The sequence below is a fragment of the Eriocheir sinensis genome, unplaced genomic scaffold (assembly GCF_024679095.1).
Source record: "Eriocheir sinensis breed Jianghai 21 unplaced genomic scaffold, ASM2467909v1 Scaffold407, whole genome shotgun sequence".
In the NCBI taxonomy this organism is placed as follows: domain Eukaryota; kingdom Metazoa; phylum Arthropoda; class Malacostraca; order Decapoda; family Varunidae; genus Eriocheir; species Eriocheir sinensis.
The window spans coordinates 367,074-383,867 of record NW_026111729.1 but is presented as its reverse complement, the minus strand read 5'-3'; the positions used below and the strand labels follow the sequence as shown (position 1 = coordinate 383,867).

Sequence of the window (16,794 nt, the reverse complement as noted above, 5' to 3'; positions counted from 1 at the left end):
GTATATAGCCTATGTTGTAGAAGGTATATATTATATTACAGGACAGTAAATAAATAGTGATGAGTTGAAGTTCCCGGAAATAATCACTCCGTAATGTTTTATTGACACATTTTTGCCATCGATAGTGACCAAATTTTTGGTGTGTGTGTGTGTGTGTGTGTGTGTGTGTGTGTGTGTGTGTGTGTGTGTGTCAGTACGGACACTCACAAACACTTGTCTATTTTACATTACATTTACGTCCTAGATTGATGCACACCACTATCTTTTAGGAGGCCATTCTTCTTCTACAAGCTATTTTGTGCCTGCGAGCTGATTCCTACAACACTGGTGGTAACGGATGGCAGCGAGCGATGGCAGGTACTCAGCAGGCATTGAAAAGTCAATCATTTAGTGATTTCTTGAAAAAAATACTATCTCTATAAATACACACACACACACACACACACACACACATGGGAAGATAATGTTTAAATTATGCAAAATTTACATTATGCAATCTCACCAGGAACACAATACGTATTAGCATAAACTGAGAGGTACTTGTACTCCAAAAAAAAAGGCTGAGCTATGATAATAGGTGTAATTTGTTGGTGAAAAAATTGTAAGTGTAATTCAACCCTTTGCCCTTTTGTTCATAGTGATCTGTCCCCTTGAGATGCTTTTCTTATGTGCTTCAGATCCCGCTCCTGCTGTATTTTCTGAGGAAACTGACCTCAGCCATGAGGACAACAGATGCAAACAGGAAGATGGAGGAAAAAATTATGAAGGAGGAAGAGACAAGAAAGGAAAGTAAGGAAATAGAGAAAAAACTAACAGAAGATGAAACCAATATGGAAAGAAAGGAAGTAAATGAATTATATGGAAAAAGTCATAACATTCACCGTGTTATATGGTATGACAGTGTAACAGAAAATGGAAAGTTGGAGTGGCAGAATGAGCTCAATCCCCATAATCAAGCCTTTTTTAATGCTTGTGATGGAATATTCCTTAACTACACTTGGACAGAGGCTCACTTGGACAGAACTAAAAAGGCAGCAGCAGCAACAGGTAGTGGTTTTGAAGGCGACCGTATCTCAGATGTGTTTGTGGGGCTGGACATCTTTGGAAGAAACTTTTATGCTGGAGGAAAATACAACACTTGGAAGGAAAGTATATTTACCTAGTTGTATTTACCTAGTTGTAGTTTTACAGGGCCTGGGCTCACGTTTGTGTGGTCCCGTCTCCATATTTGTATTTGTCCAACTTTTCCTTGAAGCTTTGCACGCTCTTCACCGATACTACATCCTCACTTAGTCTGTTCCAAACTTCTATATTTCTTTGTGGGAAGCTATATTTCTTTATGTCTCTCAAGCAACTTCCTTTCCTCAATTTTTTACTGTGTCCTCTTGTGTTCCTGGTGTTTATTCCTTCTTTTAGTAGTAACTCCTCATTATCTACTTTTTCCATTTTGCTCAGTAATTTGTAAATTTGTATTAGGTCTCCCCTTTCTCTTCTTTGTTCCAGTGTTGGTAGGTCCATTTTCTTTAATCTTTCTTCATATGTCAATCCCTCCAGTTCTGGAACCATTTTTGTTGCCATCCTTTGTATTCTTTCTAGTTTTTTTATGTGTTTCTCTTATGGGGAGACCACACTGCCTTCGCATATTCCAATTTTGGTTATTTGTGGTTATTAACTTTTTCATCATATCCTTATCCATGTAGTGGAATGCTAATCCTATATTTCTCACCATGTTATATGTATCACCGAATATCCTATTAACATGACTCTCAGGCTGTTGATTATCTTGTATTGTCACTCCCATTTCCAAATCTTATTCAGGTCATCTTGCAGAATTTCACAGTCCCTACTGTTTCTCATATGTCTTTGCAGTTTTGCATCATCTGCAAACAGGCTCATATAACTGTTTACTCCCTCTGGCATGTCATTTACATATTCTAGGAAAAGTACTGGTGCCAATACTGATCCTTGAGGCACTCCACTTTCTACAATTCTCCATTCCAATTTCATGTCCTTTACCACTGTTCTCATCTCTCTTCCCCTTAACCCCTAAAGGACCAGAGACGGCTATAGCCGCTTTACCAGGGAAGGGCCAGAGGTAGTTATAACTGATTTCCTATTTTAACGCTAACTTTAGCTACTTTTCGCCTTTTTTTCGTGGTACACTCGTAGACTGGAGTAATATGAAGATGAGTACTAACATTCAAAAGAAATATGACCTTTTTATGAATATTTACAACAGAGGAATAGAGATACATGTTCCATACTACACAGTAAAAACTAAAGGAGAGAAAACATGGTTTGGATCGAGGTGTGAAACAACAAAACGAAACAGAAATAAGGCATGGAGGAATTTAAAGAAAAGACCAAATTAGAATACATAACAGAGACAAATAAAAAAAAAAAAAAATGAATATGTGAAAATAAGGAGAGAAGAGGAAGCTAAATTTGAAAAAAGAATAGTTTTTTGTTGTAGTTGTAAGAAAGAACAAAAAATGTTTTATAAATTCATAAATGGGAAGTTAAAAAGAAATGAAGGAGTGGAAAGGCTAAAAGAAAAGAATGTATTCTATGAAAAGGACGAAGAAATTGCAGAAATATTAAATAAAAATTTTCATAAAGTATTTATAAAAGAGACTGACTTTGACAGGGGACTCGAAAATTGTAATGAAGAAAAGCTAAATTATGTAAAGGTTGAGAAAGGGGAACTTTTGCAGCTGATGGAATTTTTAGATGGAAGGAAAGCTGTGGGACCAGATGAAATCTCCAGTCAAGTGCTAAAAGTGTAGAAATGAATTAGTGGAACCACTTATGACATACTAACATGCTCAATAAATGCAGGTAAAGTGCCCTTAGAGTGGAAGAGAGCAAACATTGTACCAATTTATAAAAGTGGAGATAAAACTGAACCATTAAATTATAGGCCAGTTTTTTTAACAAGTGTAATGTGCAAGATCTGTGAAGGTATAATAAAAACAATGGGTTGAACATTTAGAAAAGGAAAACATGATAAATGAAGGACAGTTTGGATTTAGAAAAGGGAAATCGTGTGTCACCAACTTACTATGTTTCTACTCAAGAGCAAGAGACATGGTGCAAGAAAGAGAAGGATTGGTTGATTGTGTATATCTAGATCTGAAAAAAGCTTTTGACAAGGTTCCCCACAAGAGGTTACTCTGGAAGCTACAGAAATGGGGAGGAATGGGCGGAAAGGTCATCGAGTGGATAAAGGATTACTTAACAGGAAGAGAAATGAGAACGGTGATTAGAGAAGAGAAATCAAATTGGAGGAGAGTAGAGAGTGGGGTTCCTCAGGGCTCAGTTCTGGCACCAATAATGTTCATAATATATATAAATGATATGCCAATGGGTATAAAAAGTTATATGAGTCTTTTTGCAGATGATGCAAAGTTAATAAGAAAAGTGAAGACAGAGGAATACTGTGAAGAACTGCAAAAAGACCTGAATAGAGTGTATAGATGGAGCCAGTTATGGGAGATGGAATTTAATACTAACAAATGCCATGTTATGGAAATGGGGAAAGTAAAAAAAGACCGAGGAAAACATACAGGATGGGAGAAGAAAACTTAAAGGTGGTACATGAACAAAAAGATTTGGGGGTAACGATGCAAGACACACTATCCCCAGAAAAGCATATAAACAAGTTATTCAGAGTAACCTAAAGGATGATGCAAAATATAAGGGTATCATTCCATTATATGTACAGTCGACGATGGAGAGTAGTGTCACGGTTTTCAGAATGTTTAGCCTGGTGGCGGTATCTGGCAACTATACCACGGTGACGCATTCACTGGCGATGTTAGTGACGCGTATCAGTGTGTACAGTGTGTGTTTGACCATGAAATTATAATATTGTATAATATTATATTATATTATAATATAATGTAGTTAGAAATATACCAGATTACATGAATTCAATTTAGAAATGCGATAATGAATGTCTTCTACATGATGATGATGATGATGACGAGGTAAAACATCACGAACAGTCTGAAACACTTTTTCTTATTAAACTTTGAAAATACCGTGTGCAATGCTGTCCTTCACAGAGGCAGGCAGTAACTAATGCTCCTTACCATCAAACAGCAAATAGGCTTTAATGTCTGTTTAACTCACAGCCTTAATTCCCATCACTATAAAGTCTCAAAGACAATTCAGATCATCAAAAATCTAAAATCATTTCTCCGTGAAGATTACGTAATATCTAAGTATAAATACGTGTGTGTGTGTGTGTGTGTGTGTTTGTTAAGTGCGGCGGCGGAAAAGCCCGCGATCAGCGGCGCCATCATGTGAACGTTTATAGCCTATTATTACGTATAATTTTTTTTAATAAAGAACAAGATCTCGGCTGTTAGGGATTTATTTTTTAAGTTAAAAGGCATAACAATCTCCCTTAATAAGTGCAGTATATTTTTAAATGTATCATAGTTTGATAAACAACTTAGAATTGCTCTTGACTAAATTTGACCGAAACTAAAAGCTCGTGTCAAAATGTAGCGACAAACCTAAAGAAAAATATCTATTAAGCGTTAGCGGCAGGCACTGATAAATATCTATCTTAAAATTATGGAGAGTGCACCTGTGACCACCGATCACCACAACAGTACGATTTCGATAGGATGTAATAATTTTCATGTCGCGTGGAGGGGTTGCCAGATGTCACTTTCTGAACTAAACTTACTGGACAGTGTGACACTACTCTCTATAGCCGACTGTACAAGGAAATGATGAAGAAAATAATAACAACACTGATAAGACCAAAACTTGAATATGCTGCAGTTGTGTGGTTGCCTCACAAAGAGAAGGGTATCAGAATGTTGGAAAGAATACAGAGAATTGCTACTAAAATGGTCCCAGAACTCTTGAATATGACGCATGAAGGCAGATTGAAGGAGATGGACTTGACGACACTGGAACAAAGAAGGGAAAGAGGAGATCTGATCACACTGTATAAGTTGGTAAATAAGTTTGATGAGGTGGATAGAGATGATCTCTTCTTAACTGCGAGAACGCAGAGGCTGAGAGGACATGGAAAGAAACTTAATAAAGGAACCTGTTTGAGCGACTTGAAAAAGTATAGTTTTCCACATGGAAGTGTTAACACATGGAACAGCTTGTGGGAACAGGTGGTGGAGGCGAGCAGTGTCCATCAAATGAAGGAAAGGCTGGATGAATGAATGTAGATATGGAGACGGGACTATCAGAGCTTACCTCGGCCCCTGTAGAATACACATGTAATTACACACACGCACACACACATTTGATTTCTCACTAAATACTTCTCCTTTCAAAAAAATATTGATTAATAATTTTAATGGTGGAAAGTGTTGAAAAAATCAATATTTCCTTGCAGGCTCTTGATGTGGTGCGTAAATATGGCCTTTCAGCAGCCATCTTTGCACCTGGATGGACCTTTGAGACTCAGGATAACTTTGTGGAAGCAGAAAAATGCATGTGGAGGTCCCTTGCACCCTATTTAAACCATCAGGGACCCCAGCACCTCCCCCTCACCACCTCCTTCTGCCAGGGGTATGGGGACCACTTCTACTGCAGAGGAAAGGTCTGTGGATCCATACGTGTGTTCCTAAACAGAGCATTTAATACAGGGAGGCAGACACAGTCACCTCTCAGTATCTGCAAGAGACGTCTTCCAAGACCCGCAGATACCAGAATTCACGCATGCTCAAATCCCTCATAAAAAATTGCATATATTTTTATTTTTTTATTTTTATTTTTTTTTATTTTTTTTCCAGCACAGAGAGCAACTCAAGGGCAACAAAAAGAAAATGTAGAAAAAAAAAGCCCGCTAACTGTAAAATGCCAGAATTTGCTCTTTTCTATACTCCCACACGACCACAGCGTGTAACGAAACACACGAGAAATCACCGGATTTTGCGGCATATGACGCGCACCTTTTTCACATAAAAAATGCCTGAAAGTCTTGCAACTCCTGTTGAGAGGGTCTTCTGTTGAAAAAAGTTGAATAATGCAGAGTGGAGTCGTCAGCGTATGAGTAGATAGGACAGTTTGTTATGTAAAGAAGATCATTGAAGAATGACTGGAAGATAGTGGGTGATAGGACAGAGCTCTGTGGGACACCACTGTTGATAGGTTTAGGGGAAGAACAGTGACCGTCTACCACAGCAAAGATAGAACGGCCGGAAAGCAAACTGGAGATAAAGGAACAGAGAGAGGGATAGAATTCGAAAGAGGGCAGTTTAGAAAGCAAAGACTCTGTTGAAAGCTTTCGATATGTCTAGCGCAACTGAGAAAGTTTCACTGAAACAGCTAAGAGAGGATGACCAAGAGTCAGTTAAGAGAGCAAGAAGATCGCCAGTAGAACGCCCCTTGCAGAACCCATACTGGCGATCAGATAGAAGGTTAGAAGTGGAAAGGTGCTTTTGAATCTTCCAGTTAAGGATTGATTCAAAAGCTTTAGATACAGTAAAGTAAAGCTATAGGGCGGTAGTTTGAGGGATTGGAACGGTCACCCTTTTTAGGCACAAGCTGTATGAAGGTGTACTTCCAGCAGGAAGGAAAAGTAGATGTTGATAGGCAGAGACGAAAGAGTTTGACCAGGCAGGGTGTCAGCACGGAGGCACAGTTTGGTTTGCAAGCAAAATTCTGGAACAAATTTAACTCAGAAACCGAGGTATGACTGTATGTGGTACCAATGATATTGACATACCCCTGTCTCACAGCCATACAGAAAGACCAAGAGCACGTCACAAAGAGTTGAATCTTTGTCCGCCTGCATAGATATTGACATTACCATAGACTCATGTTGAGCGAGTCCATAACACCGTGGGGCCAGGCCAATCTGTCGAGTGACTTCCTTGTAAGACCCACCATTGTTATGCACTGCACTTTTAAGGTATGTGAAACTTTTGGTGACCTCAGTGTCCTTACCACATGCATGAACAGATTGAATTGTGTTATCCAGTAAGCCTCCAAATGACTGGACCATGGTTTTGGCCCAGGAGACCTTTAGTCCCAGTGGCTTCGCCTCCTCATGCAGCACTTCAAGAGCCATCACCAGGATCTCCAGGGATTCCACAAGAAGTACAGTATCATCAGCAATAACAAGATCAGTGACCTAGCTGACGATGCTCTACAATGACTTTGATTAACAACTTTGTCTAATACCCAGTCCAATCAAGTGTTGGAAAGGGATGGAGCAAGAACACACCCCTGCCTCAGTCATGAATAGGGCATATGGAGCTGCCAGCCGGCAACTCCATATATTTGTGCCCAAGAAGCTTCAACTGTTATTTTAATCATCGCAAATTACCTGTGTTTCTCTGGTACTTGTAACAATTACACTCCAGGGGTGGGATTCATCAAACCATTTACCAGACCTCTGTCTGGTAAGTCTTGCGGTATTCCGCCCACCCGGTAAATCGGCATTCATCAACCACTTACTGGACCCGTGGTAAGGCCAAAAGTTACCGCGGCTCCGAGCACCCGTAACTGAGTTACCGCAGGCGTGGTAAGTGGGTAGACACTGCCTCGGCTCATGTTCGGAGGCGATTTTGAGCCTATGTATATTTTACCTCATGACATGCCCTACACCATCAGAAGCAGAAAAACATGCAGATTTAGGATCTGGGCTTATAAAAGCGATGTGACGAAAACCAGCTGAGTACGAAGGAGTTGAAGAGAAATAAATGCAAGAAAATGTATATTCCCTATTCATTTAACTTTGATTTTCGTATGTGTATTTACACATTATTGTTACAATTTTATGCTAGTGTGATGCAGAATTTTATCAGGAAGATGATGGTGGTCTCCATTTTTCTCAAAAGTGAATGTTGGGGTCAGGAAACGGGGTGGGGGTGAGGTGTGTGAAGTCGTCGGTTTGGGATGAACTGGGCACACCCGTGCACGGCCTCAGGCCGGCTTCACTTGCAGGCCGCAGTCTATAGTATGTAAGTCTGTGGAACTGTCCACCCATATGACTTTTCCCTACTTGTTAAAACATTGCAGAGGGAATAATGTTCTGTCTGTGACAGTCACCTCCCGTCTCAAGTCTCCAATATTTTTGTTGTGGAGTTCAATGTCGTAAAATTTTGCTCTGACCTCCTCCACACTACTCACGAAGCCACTCACGCCATTCACCTCAGCAGCCACAGCTTCCCACGCCCACACCCATTGCTTGGCTGCACCAGTGAGGCATGATGACAAGGGCCCCCTAGCCAATTTTGGTTGCGAGGGCTTAGAATAATACCCAATCTTGTGATAGCGAGGCATGCAACTGGTGTTGGCAACAGAAAACTATGAAGGTAACATGCAAAAATGTTCAGAATATAGCTAGGCTACATAAACGAGTATATTTTTATTTCAAGAATAAATATACAAGTAACGTGCATTCATTCGTAAAAAAACGTATCTAATTGAGGGATCACCACGCTAGTTATTTGTTTTAAGGCAGTATTTACGCCTGTACAATACACATGTCTTGATTTTGAAGTCTGTGTATTAGTTAACAAACGACACGTGAAAGCTGAAATACAGTATCAAAGGTCGCACGTGATTGGCTATCCAGCCCAACCAATCGTTGCTAGGGTGCGAGTTACCGGAGCGTTACCATACTGTTGATGAATCCCGTGTTTGAAAGATGCCGCAGCTCTGGTAGCGCTCCGGTAAATGTGAGAGATACCGGAGGCGTGGTTGGTAAGATTGATGAATCCGGGCCCAGTACAATAAGTGACACTGTTGTTTATATAAATGTAGCTGATCATTCTTGTTGTTTTATTTATTTGTAAACGAGAGAAAGGAAATGTCATCTGGAAGCCTATCTTATTAAAAAATCATTCTTGCATGAAAGTCTTGCAAAATCAAGCAGAAATAGGCTTTTAAAAAATTCTAGTTACATTACAATATTTGCTGAGTATCTGTTTAGGGTGTATCAGTCTCACCTAGAGCATAGAGGAAAGAGTTAGAATGATAGAAATTGTGAATGAAGCAAAGCGAAGATATGAAGAACACTCAGAAAAGGAAATTTTGATTTTTGAGTGTCAAATGACAGTGATGAGGTGGTGGACCAGGAAGAGGGAGAAGGAGAAAAAGTAAAAAGCCACAACAATAGAGAAGAAAAGAAGGGAATGAAAAAGCTTAGGTTAACGTACACTAATATCGACGAACTTATATAAATAAAGTTAGAACTAAAAGACTATCTGAACAAGGTAAAACTGGATGTAACTGTATGTTGCCTGTAGCATATGCCTCTATTGATTGATTTATGGTGTCTAGTAGGCTAGACCCTGACAGTGGCTTTAAATTCAACATAATCACTGTCACTAAACAGTTCCTTTCAGGGTGCAACGTTTTATTAGCAGTTGAAACAAAATTCTCTCAGCAGGTGGAGAAGGAAGGTGCATGGCATGACCTAAGTCTCCAGCAGCTGCAGCCTCTTTGGTCACAGGTCTGTGTACGTCCTTCCTTCCTTGCCTTGCATGCCTGCACTTACTCTATCATTGCATTTACTCACTCCTGCACTTTGAGTTCCTTCATTAATGGCAGTGGTATTTCCATTACTTTATTAACTCATATTTCATATCATACACTTTTCTGCTGCACTTACCGTATTTCTGACTTACAAGGCACTTTTTCTCTAAAAATACCATGAAAAATACTTATGCGTCTTCCAAGGCGAATATTGTATTGTGGCAGCAACGTCCAGGCTCAAGTGAGCTTGGGCGGTCACCGTATTGGCTCGACCAATAGGGCGATGGATTTATGCGTTGTCATTACATTATGAGGTTAACTTAAGTAACTATTTAATTCAGCCTTTTATATGATATAACCTCAGTACTTACTTGTTACAAGTATTTCCAATACCATAAACCTTCCTGGAGCCAAACCACAAGCCCAAGCGTGACCCAAATGTCTGTTGTTTGTTAATGCGGCTGATAGCGGTGAACCATGGCGCTCTTGATCTTGGTGGTACAGGCTTATTTCCATAGACCAGCAAGCCTTTGGATCAGCTGCATTTGGATCTGCTGTGTTGATGTGTTGTCTCTATGCACTTTTATGGAAATAAAACCACCCTTGGACAATGAAAGATGTATAGTATATTTACTAACCACCAACTGTTATGTCATCGCCACACGGACAAAATCGGACAGTGATGAATGTAAACAAACCAATAGCCTACATGCCGCCATGTTTATGTCGGGGACCCACTGTTTCAGTGTGTGTGTATTTACCAGCGGTAGTTGAAATTGCCTAGTTGTACATTTGTGGTGAGTGCTCCAGCACACTTGTGGTGAGTGCTGAGACAATAGATAGTTTTAAGAAAAGGTTACTTAAATTCATGGATATGGTGAAGTTGTTCTTGTGTGAGAATGACCTAATTTTTTTTTTTTCAATTTCTCTCCAATATTAGGGTGCGTCTTCCAAGATGCAGCGTCTTGGAAAGCTGTAAAATACGGTACACACTTTCCTTTATTATTATTAACATCAATTTCTGAAGTCAGTTATTTCTGGTGGCGCTGAGGTCTGAGGTACCATATTTGCTGGTCTCAAAGACACAGACCACTTTCAAGTGCTATATTTTGAAAAAATATTATTATAATAACCTCACCTTTACCAATTTTACTAAGATGTTTTGTTTGTTGCTTCATGACTTGTAGTACTGTCTACCATATACTACTGGACCAGGATCATGTTATAATATATACACCATACAATACACACTTATACCACACTATAACAACAACACCATGTGGAAGGTGATCAGTTCACTAGAAGTTTGTTTACCATTGATGAGTCTTCATTTGACTATTGTCACCTTACCAATAACCAAGACCAAATCTTGGTAGAGAGAATGTGTGGTTGAACCTCATACATTAATCTCTCCTTATACATGGATATCAAGTTCCAAATTAGATTGTGTATAAGGAAAAAACATATGTAATATTTAAAGCACAGTACAGGTAGTCCTTGAGTTATGATGTGTGACTAGTGGTCACTCACACTTAAGACCAGACCCAAAATGTTGTCAGTACAGTATACACACAGAATTAAATTGGACACAGTACACTTCCCTGAGGGACTCCTCTCTGCAGAAATTTATCAGCAGAAAGCGATTTACTTTTTTGTACACTGCATGTTCTGTTCTCTTGGTAACACCTCTGATAATCAAGTGCACTACCCTCAATTCCAATGTTTTTACAATCCTGAATCAATAAACTGCTCCACTGTATCATATGCAGTACTCAAGGCTAACAAAATCAAAACACCCCATTTCCCTTCATCAATGAATACAAGTAAATTGTTCACCACTGAACAGAGATTAGTTTCTGCTGAGTAAAGTCACCTGTAGCCAGACTGATTATCCAGTAAAGCCTGCACCACCTGCAGATGCCCCATTAACTGTTCTAAGATCACATTTTCAAGTATGCTGCAATAATATAGTGAGGAGGTTGTTGTTGTAGGGTGCCATTTTGCTAGCCAACTGGCATCTGCTGTTGTGAAACCAGATTGGCGAGTCCGTTTTGGTGTACGCTCCCACAGGTCCTTTCCTCCCCTCCGCTCTGCCACACAGTCCCAACACTTGCTTTTTCCCCTCATATGTTAGCTATAGGCAGTGGTGGGCATGGTTCCGCTAATCCGCTAACCACAAATTAGTGAAGATAACTTTTCATTAGCTGTTTAGCGCTTTTGCTAACGTCAGAAACAGTTAACGGACCAATTAGCTTCTGCTAAGTGTAGTCCCTCCTCTGCTAACCTTAAGTCCACTGAAAAATTCATACAGGTTTGTTCTTGTCAGTTGTGGGCAGACACAGCACCAGCTGAGCCACATGGTGCAATAATTTCAGGGCTTCCACTTTTTGGTAAATTCGCCTTAACCCATGGCCTGCGGCTCAGGAAACCTGTTGATAGGATGTGCTGCGGAAGAAAAGCGAAAAATCGAGTCTTACAGAATGTGATGTAATGCCTATCAGCGTGTAGAGAATAGTTAAGCGCACTCGCCAATATATACAGTTGAATGATTCATGGTTTGCATGTCATGGGGTCTTAGAGCAATATTTTACAGCAATTATAAGTACTGTGATATTCATTTCATCTACACAGGCAAGGGTTACCGAGACTGACATGTAGTCTACTTGTATGGAGTGACATCGAATTGGGAAGCAATGAAGTGGCATTGGGCACAACAGCAGCAGAGGAGGCGGGCGGAAAAGGAAGAAGCGATTCCGTCGGGTGGGGTGGCTGAGAGCAGTGTCTTGGCGTGCACACTGCGCAGTCTTGCAGTAGGAGTGTTGGAGGGGCTTGGGATGAGAGATGCCACATAGTACTAATTCACACCCAATTTGTAGCCACGTGCATCAACCCTGCCAGTTTTCATATGCGTTTAAATATTGCACCTCAATTGAGGGATGCCGCAGTTCACCGTCAAATCATGGGAGGGATGGCTCAGCTTAAGGGTTAAAGTAGGGTAATTGGACAAGTTGTGTTTGTGTGTGACACCGTAAGGCTGAGCACTTACACAGGAACCCTGGCCACAATACATACCTGTATGGGCATTAGGTGATATTAGTATCCCATCTGTAGTCGCCAAAACCGTCACTCTGCAGGTGCTCCCAGTTCAAGGTAGTCCCACTGTCAGACGGTGGAGGTCATGGCCAGGGAAACACCAAGGTCACACGTGCACCATTTATTAGGCGTCCATCATAAGGTACACAAATATTTAAGTGCCATAATATTCTGCTTAGTAGCAAATTCTGCTCTCTCTCTCTCTCTCTCTCTCTCTCTCTCTCTCTCTCTCTCTCTCTCTCTCTCTCTCTCTCTCTCTCTCTCTCTCTCTCTCTCTCTCTCTCTCTCTCTCTCTCTCTCTCTCTCTCTCTCTCTCTCTCTCTCTCTCTCTCTCTCTCTCTCTCTCTCTCTCTCTCTCTCTCTCTCTCTCTCTCTCTCTCTCTCTCTCTCTCTCTCTCTCTCTCTCTCTCTCTCTCTCTCTCTCTCTCTCTCTCTCTCTCTCTCTCTCTCTCTCTCTCTCTCTCTCTCTCTCTCTCTCTCTCTCTCTCTCTCTCTCTCTCTCTCTCTCTCTCTCTCTCTCTCTCTCTCTCTCTCTCTCTCTCTCTCTCTCTCTCTCTCTCTCTCTCTCTCTCTCTCTCTCTCTCTCTCTCTCTCTCTCTCTCTCTCTCTCTCTCTCTCTCTCTCTCTCTCTCTCTCTCTCTCTCTCTCTCTCTCTCTCTCTCTCTCTCTCTCTCTCTCTCTCTCTCTCTCTCTCTCTCTCTCTCTCTCTCTCTCTCTCTCTCTCTCTCTCTCTCTCTCTCTCTCTCTCTCTCTCTCTCTCTCTCTCTCTCTCTCTCTCTCTCTCTCTCTCTCTCTCTCTCTCTCTCTCTCTCTCTCTCTCTCTCTCTCTCAGTCGGGTGAGACTGAGGCTGCATGCCTTTCCTTGGTCACCCAGGATGCCTACAATGGGGGTGGGTGTCTTGGGATTACCACCCTTTCACCTACCACAGTAAGGTAAGCAGGCACTAAACCCTCCTCATTGAATGTGTTTGATGAACTGCTGTTTCTACTCAACTAAACGATCTTCCCTCTTTGTATTAAATGTACTGTGCATCCTTCATAGTAAATTTTAAATCAATATCCTTTAAGACAGAGGGAGGGTGCACATGTGTACAGTAAACCATTTCAACTAGAATTCTTGACAAAAGATCTTGGTTTATTTTCAACCTCAGCTTCCCTATAGGCCTTTTATAATTACTTCAGGAGAGAGAGTATGTAATATTGCTTATAAAATCTTGCATAATTATTAACCACTTAAACCAGAGCTTACATTTATACTCTGTCTGGGAAAGATAAGTCTCTCTCTCTCTCTCTCTCTCTCTCTCTCTCTCTCTCTCTCTCTCTCTCTCTCTCTCTCTCTCTCTCTCTCTCTCTCTCTCTCTCGACATTGGGAAAAAAATCAAATTGAAATTTTTTAGCCGATATGCTAATAGCCTAATACAACAAGAAACTGGGCTCAATGTGGGTATTTATGGCCAGGTTTGAAGGAGATAGCGCCTGTACGTTTTGTATATGTATTTTTTTTCGGAAGTCGTTTATATTAGGTTTTTCTTTGTCCTAATAGTTTTATATGTGGTTATACACCTTTTCTCTTTATTGCAGAACAGAAAGTAAACACTCTGCTACCTCTTCATTGATCGGCATTTGCGATTTCTTTGTTAAATATTTTATATATGTACAATTTTTTGTGCTCAATGCACCTTTTTCCTATATTTTTCACTTACCCAAAAAAACTATGCCACTTAACAAAAAAAAGCGGTCAATCGAAATTTAGCCTTTTCATTTCTCTTTTCAACAAAATAATCCCCTGGAATATAGGTTAGTAAGTTAAAAAGTCATTACATCTTGTTTATCGAAAAACTTGCATTTTGAGAAATCAGCAATTTATGATTCAAGTTACAATATCGTCATGTACTATCACGGCCATTGACCTCAAGAACACCAAACTCGAGCTGTCATTCACGGAGACAAGGTATGGCACCATCGCTCTTCTCCCCCAGGTTCCCTTGGAGCGCTGACTGTCAAACGTCTGTTTCCAGGTGTGAGAGTGAAAGAGATTTACATGTGTTTACATAGAAAATCAGACCACACAGACCCCATGGTCCAGACTAGGTGGTCTGTCCTTAAACCTAAGTGATTCTCCTTAAACCTAAGAGAGAGAGAGAGAGAGAGAGAAAATGTTAATGTGTGAAATTCTCTCTCTCTCTCTCTTAGGTTTAAGGAGAATCACTTAGGTTTAAGGACAGACCACCTAGTCTGGACCATGGGGTCTGTGTGGTCTGATTTTCTATGTAAACACATGTAAATCTCTCTCACTCTCACACCTGGAAACAGACGTTTGACAGTCAGCACTCAAGGGAACCTGACAAGAAACAAAAAACAGAAAATGGTATTTCTAAGAGAAAATTCAATATTTTTGCCTCATACACCCCCCTTAACTCAGAGTGGACGCCTATCACTAAAGGTGTCCCTCAGGGCTCAATTCTTGGCCGTACTGTTCACAATTTACATCAGTGACATTGACATTGGCCTCAGTAATCTCGTTAGGAAATTTGCCGCGACGACGAAGATTGATTGTCGATCCTCTGAGCGAAGACAGACAAAGCCTCCAAGAAGATTTGTATAAAATAGATTTGTATAAAATTTCAGCTTGGTCCAGTAGGCATAAGATGTCCTTTAACTCTTAAACTCTACCATAATGTTGACTCTCTATCTTCTATTGATGTTTTTATGTTGATTGCTATTCTAAACTTGCCAGTTACATGCCTCCATCTCTCCCGTGACCCTGCTGCACATGACTTTCTATTCTAACTTCCTAATGCTAACCAAGCCCCTTCTGCTAATGTTAATGTTTATTTAAATTTTTCATTTCTTTATGCATACTTTTTTTTTTCCTTGAGCTTCTTTCTCCACTGTAAAAAAAAATGCCTACTTTCATTATGGTCTGTGGACTTGTAAAAATGCTGTGAAAATAACAAACATGAGTACATCACATATGCAACACCATATGGAGTATACAACCAAGTGTGTTGTGGTGGTACAGATTTTTACTGTGTGACCTTGAGTGGCAAGCGACCCTGAGACTGAGTGTGGCCTACAAGTGGTGTGGCACATCAACCACCCTCATCCTCCTGTGCTATCTGTCAAGGAGCCAAGATGCCTCTTCCTCCAGTCAGAGCAGGCAAGTCTTTTAGTAAACCAGCTACATATCAGTCACTACCATTATATATATATATATATATATATATATATATAAATATATATATATATATATATATATATATATATATATATATATATATATATATATATATATATATATATATGAAGAAGTGTCCCAAGTGCCAATTTTTTAAACGTCAGAAATCGCTTCAAAAGTTTTGAAAACGTAAAACATGAATAACTTTTTTTTCACATAAGGTAGGAGTATTTTGAAAACATCGTTTTAAAGTGTTTTTCAAGACAAAAACACTGATGTTAGTTACAGAAAGATGAAAACAAAAACAAACAACAAGTACACAAACAAACAAACAAGTAGACTAACGAACAACCAAATGAACTGTTTATGACACCATGAGGATATTCAGTCACACAAAGTATTAATGTCTTGATTACTAACACAAAAAATAGCAGTGTCAAACAAGCACACAAACTAAAACAAACAACAAATAAAAAACACATTTGTTTGAAACTAGTTTTGTGTGTTTCTAAACAATACAAACTCAAATCCAGTAGTGATTGTGTATTATTCTGCCCATGTTGTCTTCCAGACACAACAAACAATAATAAAACAAGCAAACAATAAACAATCCACCACCACGCAGCCAGACTTGGGACACTCCGAGCACGTCTACGCCTAGACGCAGCTTGAGTCGGCGGCGTGCAGTTCACCTCTCTGGTTTCGGGCGTTTGACCGTATTGCAGTGGCGTTTTGTCCTTTCAACATGCTGAGATTGAAGTAGAAGGGTAAAAGTAGTGCTATGTGCTTAACTCCAAACCGGCTATTGTGTCGCTTGGGACACTTCTCCATGCAGGGCCTCATAGATGAATAGATAGATATAGATATATAGATAGATAGATAGATACAGTACCCTCTAGAGTTTCGTGCTATCTGAGTCCTAAATTCTCACCATCCCGACTTTTCGCATGATACCGCCCAGAGTTTCGCTGCTTTGACATGTACAGGTCTCCCCTACCTACCGTCGGCGTCATGCACGCTGCCTTAAAAAGCGGTGTTACACTGGCGTTTTATCAACC

General features: G+C 40.2%; 1 long non-coding RNA gene across 1 annotated transcript; it reads left to right on the top strand.

Annotated features, from left to right (window-relative positions):
* Positions 1 to 5,372: 5,372 nt before the first annotated feature.
* LOC126992139 (uncharacterized) lies at positions 5,373 to 15,718 on the top strand. The gene is made up of 3 exons (XR_007746243.1): positions 5,373 to 5,578; positions 9,380 to 9,442; positions 15,581 to 15,718. It is a non-coding gene; the product is annotated as an uncharacterized LOC126992139 (long non-coding RNA).
* The last annotated feature ends 1,076 nt before the right edge of the window (positions 15,719 to 16,794 follow it).